Raw genomic sequence first — 20,289 nt, forward strand, 5'->3', positions numbered from 1 at the left:
TGCCATATACTATCCCCAAGAGCCTTCCTGTTAATTGCCGGCATGCATGAGGTGACCTCTTGACACTCTGTCGAGAGCAGATATCTTGGCAATAATGCCATGTGCCCTTGGCACCTAGAAGACATCTATAAATATGCATTTAGTAGAAGCTTGCAAATTATTGATTCTAAACTCAGAAAGTAGATGGTTAGAGAGACCAGTCTCTTGTCTAGCATCTTTGACAAGCACGACTAACCCTAAACTCCCTGCCAGGAGCAGGCTAACCTCACAGGCCTCAGTAGGACAACTACCAAGCAATCAAAATCGACCGATTCATTGGCTCCCATTTAGCCACTAACAGACCTCACGAGAGGCTGTGACTTCTCTATGATACTAGGGTAGCTAGAAACAGAGCTAAGCAGAAAGCATGGTCTCCAACTCTCTCCCTAAGACTAGGGCTATCTGTACCTACCTCATCATCAATGGAGAGAGGACAATTGAGAAGCATACAAGCCCAGGCCTCTTCCCACAGGGACTCTGGCTCAGAGTGGAGAAGGCAGAATTCTCTCACGAACCCCATCCACTACTCAGATGTGTACTCCTTGAAAAATCCTAGGACTGAGAACACCATGGGACACCACAGTAATAGCTCAGTTAGTTAAACCCTTGCATCACACATGTGGTGACATCAATTCGAGCTACAGAACTCACATTTTTTTTTAAAGCCAGTGACTTCCTCCAGCAAGTCCATACCTCCCAAGTCTCTTCAAACACAGAGACCGACCACCTAGGGACTGAGTGTTCAAATACTTAAGCCTCTGGGGAACATTTCTCATTCAAACCACTACTGGCCTCTATACATATACATGCATGTATATACATGGATGCACATGAACATATGTAGACATATTAAAAGACTGTGGTAGATTGACCTTTGAGATTAAGATACCATGTGGCACCAATGACTTCAAAGTCAAAAAAATCATCCTCCTGGGTAGGATGGAATCACACTCGTCCCAGTCACATGACACTTTCCCCGATTCTTAAATCGGCCTGAAATAGACTCGAGGTAATTCAGCTGGAAGGCACAGGGGAACAGGATTGGGGTTAGGGGTGGGTGACAGGAAGCTCAAAGCAGTCCTGGGATACCAGCCAGCAAGGTAGCATGAGCTCTGTCCTACAAGCACCCCTGCGACCACAGGAACCAGAAAGAAGCATCTAGATCCTCTAAAAGAAAGCTCAGCCTAACAAAATTCCCATGCTACCCTGTGATTCACTGAACAGAGCACCCAGTCACCCTGCCTTTTGCAGTGACGGGGACTGTGACTAGTAACATTGGGACAATCATTATACAGCATCAGAAAATGAAAACAGGTTGAGGATCCCTTATCCGAAATTTGTGAGACCAGAAATGTTTCCATTTTAGGGTTTTGGGGGGGGGGTGTTGTTGTTGTTTTTAGTTGTTGTTTTTGTTTTTCAGTTTTGGCACAGGTAAATAATGAGAAATCCTGGGCATGGGACTCAAATATAATCTTAGAGTAGATTTAGGTGTCTTTGGGAAGAATGTGCAGGGGTGGGTGGGGGCATGTGGAGGTCAGAGGTCAGCCTAAGGTGCTGGCCTTCAGAACCATCCACCTTGATCTCTCGCCGAACCTGCAGCTTGCTGACTAGGCTAAGCTAGCCAGCGTGACTGAGACAGCCACCTGCTCCCACTTCCTCAGCACTTGGACTACAAACATCCACCACCATGGCAGGTTTTCTGTTGTATTTGTTCTGGGGATCAAACTTCCTCAGTCTTTCACAGCAAGCACTTACCGACCGGGCCACCTCCCCAGAACTCATTATGTCTCGTATATACACAATCTAAGGGAGAATTTTATACATTCTCAGTGAAGTTAGATTTTGGAATACTCTAGAGTTAGGATTTGGGCATTGTGGATGCTTAAGCAGTTCGAAGGAGACACAGCACAAACACCCAGAAAGTTCATCTGAAGTGAATGCCACAGCTTCAGACCCCATCCCACAGGGACTGGGAATTCTTTGTTACACTGAGGGTCCAGGCACCAGCAGATGCACATAATTTATGCAAATCTGACCAGACAAAAGATAGCTCTTCTTAAACTGAAGGGTGTGGAATCAGAACTAGCAGTGACCAGCTCATCAAAGGAGCCAGGATATTCCCCCAAGGGGCAGGAGGGTCCCTTGTGTTTCTAGCTGCCTTGAGAGTAGACACAGGGAAGGAAAGAGGATTTTATGGACATTGGGTTGTTGCAACCACCCCCATGAAAGCTCTCGTTCCAATAGTATGTGTCCTTTCCATGTGTGTGTGTGTGTGTGTGTGTGTGTGTGTGTGTGTGTGTGTGTGTACGTGTGTACATACATGTATTTATGTGAATGTATGTGCATGCATATGGAGGCCCACTGTTAGCCTTGAGTGTCTTCCTTAAGACCATTTAAGTTCCCTCCCTTTCACCTGGATTTGGCTAGGCTGACTAGCCAGCTGCCCTGAGACACACCTATCTGTTGCTGCCCTCTCAGCCCTGGAATTACCAATGTATACCACACGCTTGACTTTCTGACTTGAGTTCTGGAGATCGAGCTCAGATTCTCATGCTTGCGAAGCAGCTGAGCTGTCCCCCACAGCCCCTATCCCCAAAGGTATCTTGCCTGTGGCTGTAATGTGTCCTGAACATAACCTGCCCCTGATAGCCATGACCCAAGATCAGCAGACTCTAATAGAGAAAAGGTCTATGGTTTTGTCGGGCATCCATTTTATACTACCTGCCCTGGAAGCATCCACCTAAGACCTGCAGACCCTTTATAGGGCATGAGATGAGAAGGGGCTTATGGTCTCGTGTGGCATCTGTTCCCTTCCTGCAGACATAAGCAACTTGTGTACTGTAAATGCCTAGGAAAGACAGCAAACTTCACACAGGAAGAAGCTGAGGGACCCTGAGGGCTTTTCCAGCCCCACGCCCTCCTTACAACTTCCCCCTCCCACCTGGGGAAAAGGCTAGGCCAAGTTCTATTCTCCACCCACAGGAACATTCTTGAGTAAAAAATTCTCAGAACGTACAGACTGACGCTCTGAAAAATCCCAGGTAGAGTTCAAATGCACAGCACGCTTGCTAGCCATTAGCTTCAAAGGCCAATATACTTAGCCAGTAAGTTTGAACTGTAACCTTACTGATGTAACCTATGCCCCTAAGAAGTATAAAAACTGCTTGTAACAGCCAATTGGGGTTGCCTTCTAGTCATTCACTACGAGGGGTAGATTGAGGGTCGACACAACATGCCAGAAAAATAAACCTCTTGCATTTGCATCGAACTCTGTTCTCACTTGGGGGTCGGGGGGGTGTCTTCCAGCATTAAGATTCACTTTGAGCCTTACAAAGCCAAGAATGCAGGGAGCTTATCAAATGGTGGAGGCCACCATGCTTCTTCCTAGAGGCATACATTTCTTCCCTGACTTGTAGGTAAGCAGAGAAGGTTGACCACCCTTGTCAGGTCTCTTGCAATTCACTGCTAAAGGGACAGCTACATTAGTCAGCTTTCGGTTGCTGTGACAACCACCACCTCTTCCCCCAACCCCAAAAAAGCAAAAAAACAAAAAACACAGCTTTGTAAAAGCAACTTTTATTTTCCTGTTTTAATTGTCATCTCTGAGGCTTGGTGCCTCTGCCTACTAACCTGCACCTAGCCCTGGAAGCTTCTTAGCTCTGTACAATCTAACCTAGGCCTAGAATGTTTTCAGCCTCTAAGACGTACTGCGGAATAAGCTCTCCCTTCTCGTTCTTTCTGAGCTCTGCTTCACTGCTCTGGCTCAAACTCCTCTCCAAAAGGACTAATTCAACCTGGCTTCTCTTAGTTTCTCATGAATTGCTCAAAGTGGCCTCAAACTGACTATATCTGTCCTAATCTTCTGGCTCCTCATTCTCTTGCTCGTTCTGTCTTTACCCGTGTCTAGCTTGTTCTCTCTTCAATCTATCTCTGTAAAATTCTCCCAGCAAAACTGCCTCCTTCTCCCTCTGTCTGTGCTCCACTCTCCCTCACAACTCCACTGTTCTGCTCTTCATGAGCTCTATGGTGTTCCTGTACTGTGCTCTCTTCTTCCTGTACTGTCTGTCTCTCCCTTAAGTAGCTTCCCTTTCCTCTCTGTCCTCAAGAGAGATGGGCACAGCCTAGTCTGTCAAATCTTTCTCTGATTTGTCACTTTTTCTGTCACTCAATTAGACATCACTTAAGGCTGAGTCACACCACAATAGTTTCAAATATCCTGTACTGCAGCTCAAAAGAGAAAATATTGACTTGATATTTTAACTTTATCTCTTGTCCCCATCTGTACGGAGCCATATTGGATTTGGGCCTAGCCGCTTTTTGACTGCATGGCTCAAAGTGACTAGGTGACTCTGGGCTGTTTGGCCACAGAGACTCACCCCTAAGATGACTGCCTTAAGTCTTGAGATTGTTGGACAAAGCCTCTCCCATGAATTTACGGCACAGGAAGGTAACATTCAGGGGATGCCTCAGCTCCCTTAGCAGATACCAGTTATCTCCTCAGTCTACACCCGGTGTCTCCACCACCTGACCTCATCGCCTGACTTCTTTGCTTCCAGCTATCACTGCCTATACCCTCATCTCCCCCTCCTTCATGTTTCACAAAGGTCACTCCCCCTACCTGAAAGCCTTAAAAGCTGTAACGTTCATCCCAATAAACGAGACCTTGACAACAGAATCTTGCTTGGTCTCCTTCTTCTCTCGCCCCCCATTTAGGCCCAAGGGTAGCGCCCCTTCAGGACCCTGAATAACTGGGTCCCCGCTGGCGGGGACACCCATCACCTTAGGCCTGTGACAAAGCAGAACTTCACTGCTGAGGGTAAAGAGCAAACCACTTATATAATAGAAGCTAGAGAGAGTGGGGGAAGCTAAGTCCTAATATACCCTTCAAGGGACATTGCCAATGAATGACCTCCAATTAGCACCCCTAAGTTTCCACTAGCTGGGGACCAAGCCTTTGTCACACAAGAGACTGAGTCTAAAGAGAATAAGGCCAACCTGTTTGAACGAGACAAATTGCCAACCCTCTCTGGTCTCCAAGCATGTATGCATATGCTACATGTGTACATAAATCCATTCATTCATTCTCAGAAAAAAAAATCCACATCGAATGTAGAACTCTATACACAGGTTGTGGGATGCTTGCTTTGCTCTCCCAACTTTTATTCCCCTCTGTCCAAAAGATTCACATTCTGGGACTCATGCGATCAGGTTCTACATGTGGGAAGCAATCAGCAAAGCTGCTGGAAACCTAGCCTCATAAGGTGTCACATCCTTTAACCAGTCCAAGATTCTCTCTGGACTACAGTTTCCTTCTGAGACTCAATCAGGGACAGTGGGGAGAGGATTTCTTTCTATGTTATGCTAAATCTATACAGAAGTTTAAGGGGCCCAACCTCCCACTTCCAGGAGACTGGGACTGCTGAAGGTCAAATTCTATAACTCCATAAGAGCAGCTTTCCCACCCTCCTACCTCACTCTACCACCACAACTCGCTTACCCTATCACCATACCACTACCCTGGGGCAGTTCTGTGTCATTCTAAAAATCCCTGAAAGAGTCCTGTGTTACTTACTTGTTGCTGTGACAAAATGCCTAACCAAAGCAATTTAATGGAGATGGGGTTTGTTTTGGCTCACAGTTTGATGGGTACAGTCTGCCATGACATTGGCTCACAGTTTGACAGGTACAGTCCATCCTGACATTGGCTCACAGTTTGACAGGTACAGTCCATCCTGACATTGGCTCACAGTTTGACAGGTACAGTCCATCCTGACATTGGCTCACAGTTTCATGGGTACAGTCAGTCATGACATGAAAGGCATAGCAGCAGGAAGGTGAGGGTGTGCTCACATCACATCCACAGTCAGAAAGCAGAGATAAATGATGTTGCTCAGATCATTTTCTCCTATCTGTTCCATCAGAACCCCACCCTAAATAATGGTGCTGGCTACAGCTACAGTGGGTCTTCCTATTTCAATTAACCTAATCTAGAAAATCCCTAACAGACACGCCCAGAGATCTGTTTTTCATGGTGATCCTAAATCCCATCAAGTGGACAAGATTAGCCATCATAATGCCCTACTTAGAAACTGTCTGTTTATAACCTCTCCAATAATCGTGGCTTATCAGCCTATGTTGAACACAGAACCTGCTGGTTTAGGGTCTCCAAGATGGCTTCTCCCAACCTCAGGCCACCAGTTATAGTAGCTGCTTGCAGAGTCTCATGACCAAAATGGTCCTCAGATAACTCTCCCCTACAGTACCCACTCTCAATCCTAAGGGACCTATAGCCATCGAGTGGCCAGAGCATCAGCATGGAAGCTCCACAGCCTTGCATTGATTCTGACCAGCCTAAGACTAGCACTTCACCTACAGCAGGCGACGTCCTACTATTCCAATCCTGCAGTCCTGCTCCTTTAGAGGATTTTCTAAATGGATCACATTTATTCAAGCCCATGTCTCAGAGTTCATTTAAGAGGAACACATAGAAATGAAAGGACTCCCCCCTAAAAAAAAAAAAAAGAATACTGCAATGAGCATGTTCTTACAGAGATGCTAGAAAATGTGCTTCAGCAAAACAAAGGTGTGAACTAAGGAAGGGGCCCAGAATCATCCCAGTCTTGCTGCAATGGGCTAAGAGGAGCTATGAGACAAGACCAAGGGTGAGGGTCAGGACAGAAAGCGCCATCCTGGCCAGGAACCCAAGTGTGATGATCCGGGAAAAGTGGAAATTGATAGAGCAGTAATTTAGCTACTTGGGAAGTAATATGAATTCACATTTAACTGATCTAATGTGGCATTTAGCAAAGGAGCAGAGACAGGGACACAGAAATCTCAATAAAGGGGAAACATGCGGGCATTAACTCCAGGAAAGAAACATCATCATGCTCCACTTTACTTTGCAGGAAGCATAATCTACTGCCATAATGACATAAACACTGACTATTGATTTAACCAAAAGTTGTGATAAAAGTATGCTGAGTGTGGAGGAAGAGCCAAGGGAAGGAAGTTCATGGAGGGCTCAATCACCAGTTCCCACTACAGTCAATAAACAATGTCTAAAATCAATTAATGAAGAAATGGCAGTATTGCATAATATTTCAAGAGATAGAAGTAAGCATGCCCAGTGAACATCACCAGCAGAAACCCAGTTGACACAAATATTTACTTTTAAACCTCAACACTTAGGAAGAGATGAGACATGACTTCTAATATAACAATGCACAAACACAGAGAGAGAGAGAGAGAGAGAGAGAGAGAGAGAGAGAGAGAGAGAGAGAGAGAGAGAGCCTAAAATGCCACGACATAGGATCAAGTCTGGCTGCCCCTGGGGAAGGGAGATTTACAACCCCGAGCCCTTCATCCCAGCCAATGGACTGACATTCTTCCAGACTTGAAAAGGAAGCCCCTAAAGAACAACACACTCCCAGATGACCTACCAACTGACCACAGCTATAAGAGCAGACCTAGCTAAGGTTGACTTAGACCATCTGTGTTAGAGAGCGTTCTCTATAAAGGAACAAAACTGTCAGACATATATACCTATAGATTTACTAGAGTGCCTTACAGATTGTGGTCCTAGTAGTCTATCAAAGACTGTCTCCCAGTGGAAAGGACAAGGATCCCCTGGTAGTTGTTCAGTCCACAAGATTGGATGTCTCAGTGGTTCTAATCTGGTGCTGAAGGCCCCCAGAGAATTCTAGCTGGTCTTCAGACTATGTACATTGGAATCTCTTCAGAGTAGTTTTTAACACCAGCAAAGAAATGCCTCAGTAACAGGATAGATAAACTTGCCAGGAAAAGTGAAGGCAAGCAGAAGAAAAGCAAGAGCTTCCTTCCCCCATGTCTTTTCTTGTAGTCTGCCACCAGAAGGTGTGGCCCAGATTTAAGGTTGTGTCTTCTCACCTCAAATGATCCAATCAAGAAAATCCCTTACAGGTGTGCTGAGCTCTTTGGGTTTTAGTTGATCCCACATGCAGTCAGTTTGACAACCAAGATGAGCAGAAGATAAAAGGGAAGTGGGTGCTTTAATAGTAAGTGGCCCAGAGCCCATGTGATATTTTAGCAGAAAATCTGGCTGTCTTCTATCCCTATCCTAAGAATTTGCTGAAGGCCAAAAAGTATGAACTAATTTCTTTGGTGGAGGAGGTTTCAAGGCACCCTAATATTGGCTCTGTCTTATGATCATTACTAATTACTCGTGTTCATGCCTACAATGAAAAAAAATGCAGGGCAAAAATAAATTCAAATATACAGTATGAAGAGCAAAAGAGCACGAGGAAACAATGTTGCTGAAAGTCTAGTGTTAAGAGACCTAAGTAGAAGAAAACAAAGTTGCTACAAGTCTAGTGCTGGGATACCTAAGGAGAAGAAACAATGTTGCAGTAAGTCCAGTGCTGAGAGACCTAGGGAGAAAGAAACAATGTTTGTAGTAAGTCCAGTGCTGAGAGACCTAGGGAGAAAGAAACAATGTTGCAGCAAGTCTAGTGCTGAGAGATATAAGTAGAAGGAAACAATGTTGTAGCACCTCTAGTGCTGACAGGCTTAAGAAGCCTGATCTTCATTGAATCAAAAGGAGGGGTGATCTCAGTGTAAGACCCCACCCAGCTAAGCTTACAATGTGGGGGGGGTCGAGGGGAGAAGGCCTAAGGAACTGTCTGCTCCTAAAAGGCAATGACTAATCAAAGGTGCTACAAATGTGATTCAATTTGAGGGCCTGGATTCACCCTAAATGGATAGTGAAAAAAATAGCAGCAACCTCCACATACATCTTACTTTAGTTATGAAAGATACATGAGTAAGAGAGATGTAGAATCTTCCTCTGTGGTTAAAGAGGCCTCTGACAGGGCTGGAGAGGTGGTTCAGTGGTTAATAGCATTGACTGCCCTTCCAGAGGTCCTGACTTCAATTCCCAGCAGCTACATGGTGGCTCACAACTATAAAGGAATCTGGTGTCCTCTTCTGGTATGTCTGAAGACAGTGTACAGTGTACTCACATATATAAAATAAGCCCCCCTCAAAAAAAAGCATGTGAGGCCAGACAACGTATGGCTGGCAGGAAGGCCCATGAAAGTTGCATTGAAGACCCTGAGACTTAGAGGTGCCCGAGCTATTGTATATCTGCTGCCTAGGAGAGCTGTACATGGGTATTGGACCCAATGTGAGGCAGGGTGGGGATCCTGAAGGCAGCAAAGCTCGAAGAGCTGAGCCCTCTAAGCTCTTTGATGTTGGTCTGGTTTTGGTCCAATGTTTCCTCACTATGCCTCCATTCCTTTGGAATGGTAATGTATGTTCTGTACCTTCATATGTTTAAAGTATGTAATAAATTTTTAATTTTACATAAGATTACAGTTGAATCTTTGAGTCTCAGGAGAGATCAGAAGAGTTGAAGTTGAAAGACTAGGCGAACTTCTAACAATGGAGTAAATGAGCGTTCCATTATGACGTAGTTATGAGCCCTATAGAGACCAGATAGTGGAATGTGGTGTTTGAATGAGAATGACCACCATAGGTTCTCATGTTTGAATACTTGATCCCCAGTTAGTAAATTAGGTGATGTGGCCTTGTTAGAGGAGGTGTATCACTGGAGGCAGACGTTGAGGTTTAAAAAGACTCATGCCAGTCCCAGTGTGCTTTCTGTCTCCTGCTTATGGATTGAGATGTGAGCTCTCAACTGTTCTTCCCACCATGACTTTGTTCCTCTATTGTGGACTCTAACCCTCTGAAACCACAAGCCCAATTAAACACTTTCGTTTATAACTTGCCTTGGTCATGATGTCTTCTAGCAGCAACAGAAAAGTAACTAAAACACTAGTCCTGAGCATAAGAACCACACATCAGATGCCACACAAATGATGGATATTTTCTTTAGCCACTGGGTTTTTGAGAACTCTGCTATACGCCAAGAGAAAGAGGAGATAGCTCTTACAGGAAGCAATATAAAATGTATGCTTAGGCTATGGGGCTCGTAGGACATGTAGGAAGTACCATGACTCCGAATGTGCTGTACCTCCTAGCCGCATTCCCAACACCAGAGTGCCAGTTTTTAACAACAGCTTTCGATGAGAGACAAAAGAAGTCAGAAAGAAAATATAGGGCTCCCGAAGGCGAAGAGGAAACCACAAGCCTGGCCTTGAATGACACTTTAATGCAGCCCTGAATCCTGAGCCACGCAGCCACCAGGGAAGAAAAGGGAACTTGGCTCTGCAGAGGTTTAACTACTGTAATTGGCATATTGATTTCACAATCGAATTTTAAGATGCTTAATCTGCCACCATTTCCAGTGGCCATGGTAGCAGCCTCCCAGGGAAGTTTTATTGGCATCATCTGTGCACAGAACTTCAAGCCAGAAGGGACAGAAATAGCTCCCACCTCGTTCTAGTGGAGCTTTGGCACGGCAGCCCACCAGCCTTGGCCCGTTCAGTATAATGAGTTAAACGATGTGATGGAGCTCTCATCTCAGACTCTCTGGTTCTCTCCAGATCTCACTCAGAGCTACCTCAGAGCTAGGTTTGTTCTCCCTCTCCCTCTCCTTCTCCCTCTCCCTCTCCCTCTCCCTCCCCTTCCCTCCTCTCTCTCTCCCTCTCCCTCCCCTTCCCCCCTTCTCTCTGTGATTTCAATGGCTATGGAAACAATAGGCAAAGAGCTCTCATCTTACCCAATGTTCCTGCTCAAGGTCACCTCCTAGAAGGCCACCTTAATCATCAAGAACGGCGGAGGTTTTCATACTTGACATGCTCTGCAAAATGCTATGACACAGGATCCTCCGGTCCCTCATGTCCTTGTGGGGAGCCATCGTTTTTTCTTTCTCTCTGAAAGAAAAGCAAAAGTTTACTTTTGTTTATTTAGTATGTATGGGTGTGCATGCCAGAATACCCCAGTGCGTATGTGAGAGTCAGAGGACAGCTTGAGGGAACTGGTTCCTCTTACCATGCCAGGAGTCAAAGCCAGCTCATTAGCCTTGAGGAAAAGCATCCCCATCCACCTAGTCCTCATCCTAGGGATGGGAGAGCTGCATCTACGAATGTGTGAGCCTCAAGGAACAAGTTTGGATTTTGTTTCTCAGGTACCATCCACCTGTTTTTTTGGTTTGACTTGGTTTGGTTTGGTTTTTGGCTAGTCTATCACTAGCCAGAAAGTCACCATATAACCCAGATTGGTTGACCCGTAAGCCCCAGAGATTGGCCTGTCTCTCCTCCTGAGTGCTGGGATTACAGCCATCGTTACCTGGTTTCTGGAGGTGGAACTCTAGTTCTCACTGACTTAACTACCTCCCAAGCCCTGAACCACAGCTTCTCTGAGGTCTGAGATCAACAGAGACAGTAATAAAGCTCAGTCTGACCTGCACAATGTTGGGATGAGGATTTTACCCTGAGTGGCCTATCAGCATAATAGAAAAAGAGGTCAGTACACTCAGCTGTGAGTGGATAAACTCACAGCTAATCTCATGGCCCACCCCTTCCCATTATAGCCACACCTATCAGTGTTGCCACCAGTGGCAACATAGCCATAACTAAGAGAAGTGCCTGGACCGCCTCATCCTAGAGTCCTCTCTGCCTTGTCCAATTTTTCTTTTACACCGTGATTGGTGACACACAGACCTGAAGACAAATCTGAGACCTTGAGGGTTATAGCAGAGGCCTGGCCAGAGCCTTGGGATAGCAACAGGTATCACATAAATCCTACCGGGCAGACTAGGTGGGGTGAAAGGCGAGGCTGTGTAGTTACAGCTGCGAATCAGAGAATGTAGGCAACCCCCAGACCCCTCCCCACTGAGTTAGAGACCACAGTGACAGAAGTCCCCAGCAAGCTGTCTCTGGAGGCCGGAGGCCAATTACCCTGACTTTGCCCCCCACACCCACTACACTCAGTGATTGTATTGGTCTTTTGGTGTGTCCATTGTGGAGGTATGCTCCTGGCTTCTCAGGTTCTACCATGTTCAGTTCTGCCTCTCAGCCATGAAGGTAACATGTTGGACGGTATATGCACCAAAGAACATACCTCTGTGTAAAAGAATACAGAATCTCTTAGGGAATGTCAACAGACAAGCCCTCCAGTAGTTCACATAGCTACTAAAGGTGCCTCGCCCTGCATTGGCCAGACCACACTATATACATTAAATCCTGGGCATGAATACATTCCCTAAAATTTAAAAATTAAATGGCATATTGATGAACCATTCATTTATGTTATTATTTTTCTTTTCTCTTTAGCATTCATTTATTTATCTGGGATGAGGGGGCCAAGGACATGCACAGGCCATTACACATAGGTAAAAACCAAGGGTCGTTTTTTTCCTTCCACCATAAAGGACCCGGCTTGTCAAGTTTTGCACCCAGCTCCTGTTCTTGACATCTCAATCAGCCAGGAAGCTGGGTTTCTCTAAACAAACCTCACTGTCCTGACCCCTGCAGCACGCCTATGGGCCAAGCTTGTGGGCCAGCACACTGTACAGGATATGGGATCCAGGGTCTGGAAAAACATGAATGGAAAGACAGAAGCCCCCCAGGGGCATGGCACCGCAGTGTCTTGTCTGTGACAATTCCAGACACTTCACACCATCTGGATTCTGTTGACCCAGTTGGACCTGCCCAGAACTGTAGCATCTGGACACCATCTGTCCTGCCTCCCACCAGGCCCCATTAACTGTTCTACCCCAAACCTGCCACTTTAGATTTTCTAAGACACAAATGTGATCCCTGCTTAAAATTCACTAGAACACAGGGCTGGAGAGATGACTCAGCAGCTAAGAGCAGAGGACCCTGGTTTGAGTCCCAGCTCCCACACAGTGGCTCACATCCTTAGGTGGATGTTTTTACCTGGCTTCTGTGGACACCAGCATTCCTTATATGCTCTGCCCTACAGGTTTCCTAGCAACAGCCAGGTGGGCGTGGCTTGCTATAAAAGGGATTGTTTGTTCTCCCACTCTATGCCTCTTTTCTCTCTCTGACCCCCTTCTCCTTCTCTTTCCACATGTTCCTGATCTCTCTCTCTCTCTCTCTCTCTCTCTCTCTCTCTCTCTCTCTCTCTCTCTCTGCTACCTGGAGAGGTGGGGGATAACACCTCAGCATGGACCCATTGACGTACCCCCTTCCACAGCACACGGTTTTATAAAACACATCATATATGACTCGAAGGCATATATGGAGGCAAAATATAAATCGTGTAAATCCTGCTTCCCCTCCCTCCCTCACTGCAGGTGGCTTCCATAGACAGATGCAAGACCCATCAGCACTTTATCTCTTCCCATTCTCTCAACCACTCTCGCAGCGTCTGCCACTCTGTGTCCCACACTTCTAAAGTAAGTGTGATGGCTTAGTGCAACAGAGCAAATCTTCCTTCCTTACAAGTTAGGTATTTGTCACGGTGACTGAAAGCTAACGGGCCTGGTGGCCTGTGATCTGGAAGGTCTATGGGCAGAGGTGATTGTCTGCTGAAGCCTGGGTACCCAGCTCCTAGGAGTCTCTAGACAATGCTCGACAAGCAGATGGGGAGTTGGTGAGCAAAGGGAATTCAACCTACCTGCGCAACACATTTGCTGGGGGATAAAACAAACCCCAATTAACGCGGTAAGTGACATTTTGCCGTCTCTATTTAAGGACACACAAAATAATTAGAGCTTAATATACGGAGGACTCTGAGTGCGAAGCCGGATGCAATCAAATGTCAATACACAGAAACCCAGGGAGAAGACATAATAACAAGCCCTGCTGGGAAGAGACATCAGGACCGGCTTCCCTGGAAGGGGATGCTTTAATCGGGGTACCACAGCTGGGATCCACACTGAGAAGCATTAGAAGGTGTGATGGAAACTGAGAATTGTAAGGGTTCAGAGCAGGCAAATGGCCAGTGTCCCTCAGCAGGGCTGTGCTTGTGAGGACCTGCTGTATCCTGGGCATCTTTCATCACATACTCCAGAGGCAAACACCGTCATCATCTCGAGCATCTGTGGACATGGAGAGTGGCCCTGACAGGGATATAATTTGCACAAGGTCTCAAGCCTGGCTCTGTCTAGATCTAAGGTATGCACGTTTGCATTCTCTGGTCAGGGAAGATGGACTCAGCCTCCTCCGTTCCTGAGTCCGTGGTGCCCCATCCACTCACCATAGCACCCCCTCCGCTGTTCTGTGGCTGACCAGGATCCGCCACATTCAAAAGCCGTGCCCCCCTCTTCCATGTCCAGGCGGGGGGGGGGGGGGGAAGAGGCTGCCAAAAGATGCAAAGGGATCCCATTGAGAGAGGCCTTTGCCCCATGGATGTAGGAGACAGGAGAGAATGGGAGGGGTTCCTGATGAACGCCCTCATCCCTCTCCTTCCTGTCACAAGACCACCAATGGTTTTCCCTGGGACTTACATGGTAGAGGAAGGGAGCCGACTCCCAGGAGTCATCACCTGGCATCCATGAGTACTCTGCATCTCACTAATGTAATTAAAAAAAAAAGAGAGACAAGATACTAAAAGATTGCCCAAATTAGAGTGTAATTACGCCCTGGTACTGCAATGTCCCAATCTCTCCACACGCTGAAGCTCTCATCGGTTAACAGGCCTCACAGAAGTTTCCATATAAGGCACGGTTTCTTTCCAGAGACTTTTGTTGACACCTCAAGCCATGTTTTGAGATATATGGTTTAATTTTGACAATACAAAACACAAGTGTCACCTCAAAGAAAAAAAGAGATCGGTTGTCTTGGAGACAAATAGGAGTGGTCAGACATCCTGGTTTTAGAAAGCCTGTCTTGTATGTCAGAGGTAATACCCATCCACATTGGGGACAGAGAGCTAAGGCCACCTCAAGACCTTTGATTGGGGCTGGTGCTGCCACTCTGCCATTTATTTTGGTGTCCTAGAAAGAAGCCCTGAGATCTGAGTTTCGTGTTCAAAACATACTTGTTATTAAGACACTAGTATGAGCAGTATTTGTGTGAGGAAAGCGAGCCCATTCCTTTAAACAAATTACCTTCCACAATCAAACCAACCCCGGGGTAGAACTCTAAAGGATTCAGCTATTGCAACAGTCTCTAAGGTAACTATACAACCAGTCTGTATGTCAGAAAAAAACAAAGCAGGGCCCACCTCCTTGCCAGCCCCACCCCCTCAAACTCTCCCTGAGCCAAGTCTCTGATGACTTCTGGACAGAACAAACTACAACCTCAGAGGACAGATGTCCAAAGTCCCTGTGGCCTGTCTTACTCAGGAAGTAGTCCATGGTGGATGGTTGCAAAGGTGAACACATATCTAGGATGTAAAGACACTACACAAGCCTGGTATGCACCTTCTGGCTATTTACATCTCAGCCTAGACAAGTCAAATAAAGCCTGAGTCCTTGGGACACACATCTCTTCCCAAGGCCACACACCTTAGAACACATCCAGGCACTTCATGCAAAGCCCTATTTAGTGTAAGACACTATCCCAGTTCTGCCCTGCTTATGTAACAGGGAACAAAATATATGTTTGGAATGCAAATCCTTGGCAACCTTGGGCTAGGGGTTTGTCAAACTTGAGGAAGCTCTCTGCTCCCCAGCCACTCCCAAGATACCTCCTTCTCTGTGAGCCATACTACCATCCCCACCTCCCATAGCAAAGTCAATTAGACCCTCCCTATGGCCATAGGACACCTGTAACTCCCTTGTATATCAGAGCTGAAAGATGCCAAGTTCCCGGCAGGGGCAGAGCGGTGAATGGTCTTGCCTTCATCTGTTGACCTGGCTAAGCCCTGGGGTTCAGCTGAGCCAAGCTGCTCATCATAACAGGCTGTCTCACACTGAACATCAGAGAGGGGGCCCAGCCACTTCCTGATGCATTATTTATCAGGACACACATTAACCATTAACTGTGGTGACATCACAGGCATTTGAAGGTAATTTGTGGAGAGTATTGTTAGTGCAATTGATTTGCAAATTCTTTAACAGGGACAACCAAGCACCAAGCAGGCGGAGAGGCGAAATGGAAACCTTTTCTTTCTTTTTTTTTTTAATGTATTTGGGGATAATTGATTGAAAGCTAAGCTGTGTAGCCAGTGAGAAAATGAGATTATGTTCTCTGTTATGCAAAGAAATTGTATATTCTGCAAAACAGAAAGACGAAGCGTTGCCAGGGCAGGCAGCTGGGAGGCAGGCACTGGTTCCATCTTGCTAGCAAAAGAGGGTGATGATATCTTTCTCTCCAAATTCAAACCAGTGGATCGAAGCACGACATAACCCGGGAATGGTGGCACACAGCTGTGATTCCAGAACTCAGAAGATAAAGGCAGGAGGATTAAGGGTTCCAGCCGATCTTTGGCTACTTATCAAGTTTGGGGCTAGCCTGGGCTACATGAGCCCCTGTCTCAAAAGAAAAAATTGATGTCCTCGTAACTTCCCTTACTCTGTGTCCTCTCTCCTGCTCCATCTGAACCCCATGGAATCTGAGCATCAGTCAGACTTTACACACACACACATACACACACACATACACACACACATACACACACATACACACACACATACACACACATACACACACACATACACGCATACACACACATACACACACATACACACACACATACACACACATACACACATACACACACATACACACACATACACACACATACACACACACATACACACACATACACACACATACACACATGAACACACACATACACACATGAACACACACACATACAAACATACACACACATACACACATACACACATACACACACATACACACACATACACACATACACACATACACACACATACACACACATACACACACACATACACACACATACACACACATACACACACGAACACACACACACATACACACATACACACACATACACACACATACACACACACATACACACATACACACATACACACACATACACACACACATACACACATACACACACATACACACACATACACACACGAACACACACACATACACACACGAACACACACACACATACACACATGAACACACACACACATACAAACATACACACACATACACACATACACACATACACACACATACACACACACATACACACATACACACACATACACACACATACACACACATACACACACGAACACACACATACACACACATACACACATACACATACACACACATACACACACATACACACATACACATACACACACATACACACACATACACACATACACACATACACACACACATACACACATACACACACACATACACACACACATACACACATACACACACATACACACATACACACATACACACATACACATACACACACACATACACACACATACACATATACATACACACACATACACACACACATATACATACATATACACACACACATGCACGCACACACAGACCACCTCTGTAGAATTACTAGATTGAGACCTACTACTTTAATTCTCCAGGGTGTATCAAGGACCAAGATGTCCCGTGTTTTACTCTCATGGACGCAGATGGATGGGGCCTCCTCCACCCTGCACTTCTTTCAGCTTTCATCATCCTTGAGCTGGTCCCAATCAGTACCCTAACTACCCAGAGATCAGCACATTGTTAGCTGTTACAGACTTGGGTCAGCATTCTGGGGCACCCACTAAGATTGTATTCTAGAGCCGGGAATTGGATGGGGGTGGGGGAAGCAGAGGGATGACGATGAAACTTTATTCAGAAATGCATTAGAGAAAACATATTAAGAAAGGAAGGGCAGACTGGTGGGAGAGCCAGGTGGTCAGCAACATGGTAGAGACTGGAGGCACCAAGAGGAGAGTCTGTTACTACTACGACAGGTATGTTGGAAACTCCTGTTACGGACAAGGCCACCCTGTGAAGCCTCGCTGAATCTGCATACACAACAAATTGTGTCTCTACTCAACTATGGTCTCTACCGAAAAAAATAGAAATCTATCGCCCTCATGAACCAGTGCTGAGATGACCAAGTACCACAGTGATGAGTACATTAAGTTCTTACATTCAACTCTCCCAGATAACATGGCTGAATACAGCAAGCAGATGCAGAGATTCAGCGTTGATGAGGACTCTCCAGGATTGTTTGATTTTAGTCAGTTGTTTACCCGTGGCTGCTCTCTGGTGAGAACTGTAAAACTTAATAAGTAGCAGACAGACGCTGCTGTGAACTGGGCAGGGGGCCTGCCTCATGCAAAGAAGTCCGAAGCATCCGTTACATCAATGATATCGTCTTGGCCGTCCCGAGGCTGCTAGCGTGTCACCAGAGGGTGCTGTATATTAACGTTGATGTTCACTATGGCGACAGTATGAAGAGCCTTCTCTACCACACACTGGGTCATGACTGTGCCCTTTCATAAATACGGAGAGTACTTCCCAGGAACTGGGGTGATACGGGATATCGGGGCTGACAAAGGCCGGTATTACGCTGTTAACTACCCACTCTGAGGTGGGGTAGATGTTGGGCCCCATTTTCAAGCCAGTCATATCCAAAGTAATGGAGATGTTCCAGCCTAGTACAGTGGTCTTACAGTGCGGCTCAGATACCCTATCCGGGGGTCATTAAGTTGCATCAAAGGGCGCACCAAGTGTGTGGAGTTCGCGAGAGTTCCAACTTGCCCTTGCTAATGCTGGGAAGAGGTGACTCTACCACACATAATATCATGATATCGCTGTAACGTGGCTCGTGAGAGAGTAGTCAGACAGCCTGCAGAGAAGGGCAGCTGGCCAGCACAGGGCTGAACGCTGAACAGAGCAGAAGCAGAGAACAGGTGGTGGGCTCGGAGCTGCTTCCTGAGGCAGGCAGGCGGCCAGGCAGAACAGTGGAGCAACTGACTGCAGAACCGCAGGTTGCATCCCCTGTGAAACCTGGGGTCCTGTGAGGACCCCAGCAGAAAGACTTCGCTATTATACAGGTTGAACCTGACCCGCTTGAGAAATTCTGCTGTTCCGGCTCTAATTCTGGCTCTAATTCCCCTGAATGTCAGACAGTAACTTGGATGACATGAAACTTTAAGGTAAGTGACTTGGATATATTTGATGGCTCTGTTGAAGCCAGTGCAGCAGCCATGTCCAAAACAATGGCCTCCTGTGACATTGATGTGCCAGGTGGACACTTGCAATGGCCACCTCCCTCCCATCCTCCCTCCCTCCCTCCCTGGAGAGATTTATTTATGCAGCCATGCCAAAAAAAAAAATCTCAGTCTGATTTGTGGCTTTCATTTCTTAAATTTGATCAAATTCAAAACCTGGGCTGTGAAGGGCTCAGGTTTGAGGTTCGGTGGAGACGCTGAAGCACATTGCCTTTTTAGGCGAGATGCTTTTGGGTTTGTTTTTGGTTTTGTTTTTAAGACAGAGTTTCTCAGTGTAACCACCTCCGGCTGTCCTGGACTCACTTTGTAGACCAAGCTGGCCTCCAACTCAGAGAGATCCGCCTGTCTTCTGCCTCCCGAGTGCTGACTTATGTTTTAATCATCACAGAAGACAAGTCGGTGGGACTCTGAGGAGAGCTTGAACCTATGTGACAGAGTGAGGGTCCCTTCTTATAAGCAGGTTTCAGAAGGACGGGGAGGGTCCATGCCACACAGTGACTCATCTCCACTGTGCTTAAGGTCAAGCTGTCTATGATTCCGGGTTGACAGGAGGAGCAGGGGAGGTCTCTCATTTGTCTGGTGGGTGTGCCGGATGTATGACCTTCAGGATGTGACTGGGGGTGGGGGAAGGAGGCCCATTTGGTTAATATGTATTTATCGTGTGTGGTACGCCACCATTAGTCCCTGTCAGGTAGGACGATGATAAGCTTCCCACCTGTATGCAGAATGGGCCACTGGGGTAGATAAAGACCTAGCTGCAGATGGGGGATGGGGGGACCGGAGCAGCAGGTGCTCTGGGTTCTGATACGGTGGGGAAATGGCTCAGTGAGCAAAGGGCACACTGCACAAACATACAAACTAGAGAGCTGGTCCCCAGAATCCATAAAGGCACAGAAGCTGTGTGTGACCCCAGCACTGGAGAGGCAGAGATGTGGGATCCCTGCTGGCTGCCTAGACTATCAGATACATAATGGGGAAAGCAATCAAGAATTCTGGCATCAACTTCAGACCTATAAACACACACACACACACACACACACACACACACACACACACACACAGACACCCTCTCCTGCCATGACATACAAGAACATACAGGCACACACACCATACATATACACAGAGAAAAAAACTAAGTTAAAAAATTAAATAAATGTTAACAAAAGAAA

The 20,289-nt window shown here is 46.4% G+C and overlaps 1 long non-coding RNA gene and 1 pseudogene across 1 annotated transcript in view; one reads left to right on the forward strand and one right to left on the reverse strand.

Moving 5' to 3' along the window:
• Positions 1–12,844, reverse strand: part of LOC120094664 (uncharacterized) — a 46,507-nt gene extending 33,663 nt beyond the window's left edge. The window contains exon 1 of the long non-coding RNA XR_015629079.1: positions 10,697–12,844. This is a non-coding gene — a long non-coding RNA (uncharacterized LOC120094664). The remainder of the gene's footprint in view (positions 1–10,696) is intronic.
• Positions 12,845–17,801: 4,957 nt separating this feature from the next.
• On the forward strand, positions 17,802–18,777 carry Hdac1-ps10 (Histone deacetylase 1, pseudogene 10; annotated as a pseudogene).
• Positions 18,778–20,289: the final 1,512 nt, after the last annotated feature.

Source organism: Rattus norvegicus, chromosome 9, assembly GCF_021556685.1.
Source record: "Rattus norvegicus strain SHRSP/BbbUtx chromosome 9, alternate assembly SHRSP_T2T, whole genome shotgun sequence".
In the NCBI taxonomy this organism is placed as follows: Eukaryota; Metazoa; Chordata; class Mammalia; order Rodentia; family Muridae; genus Rattus; species Rattus norvegicus.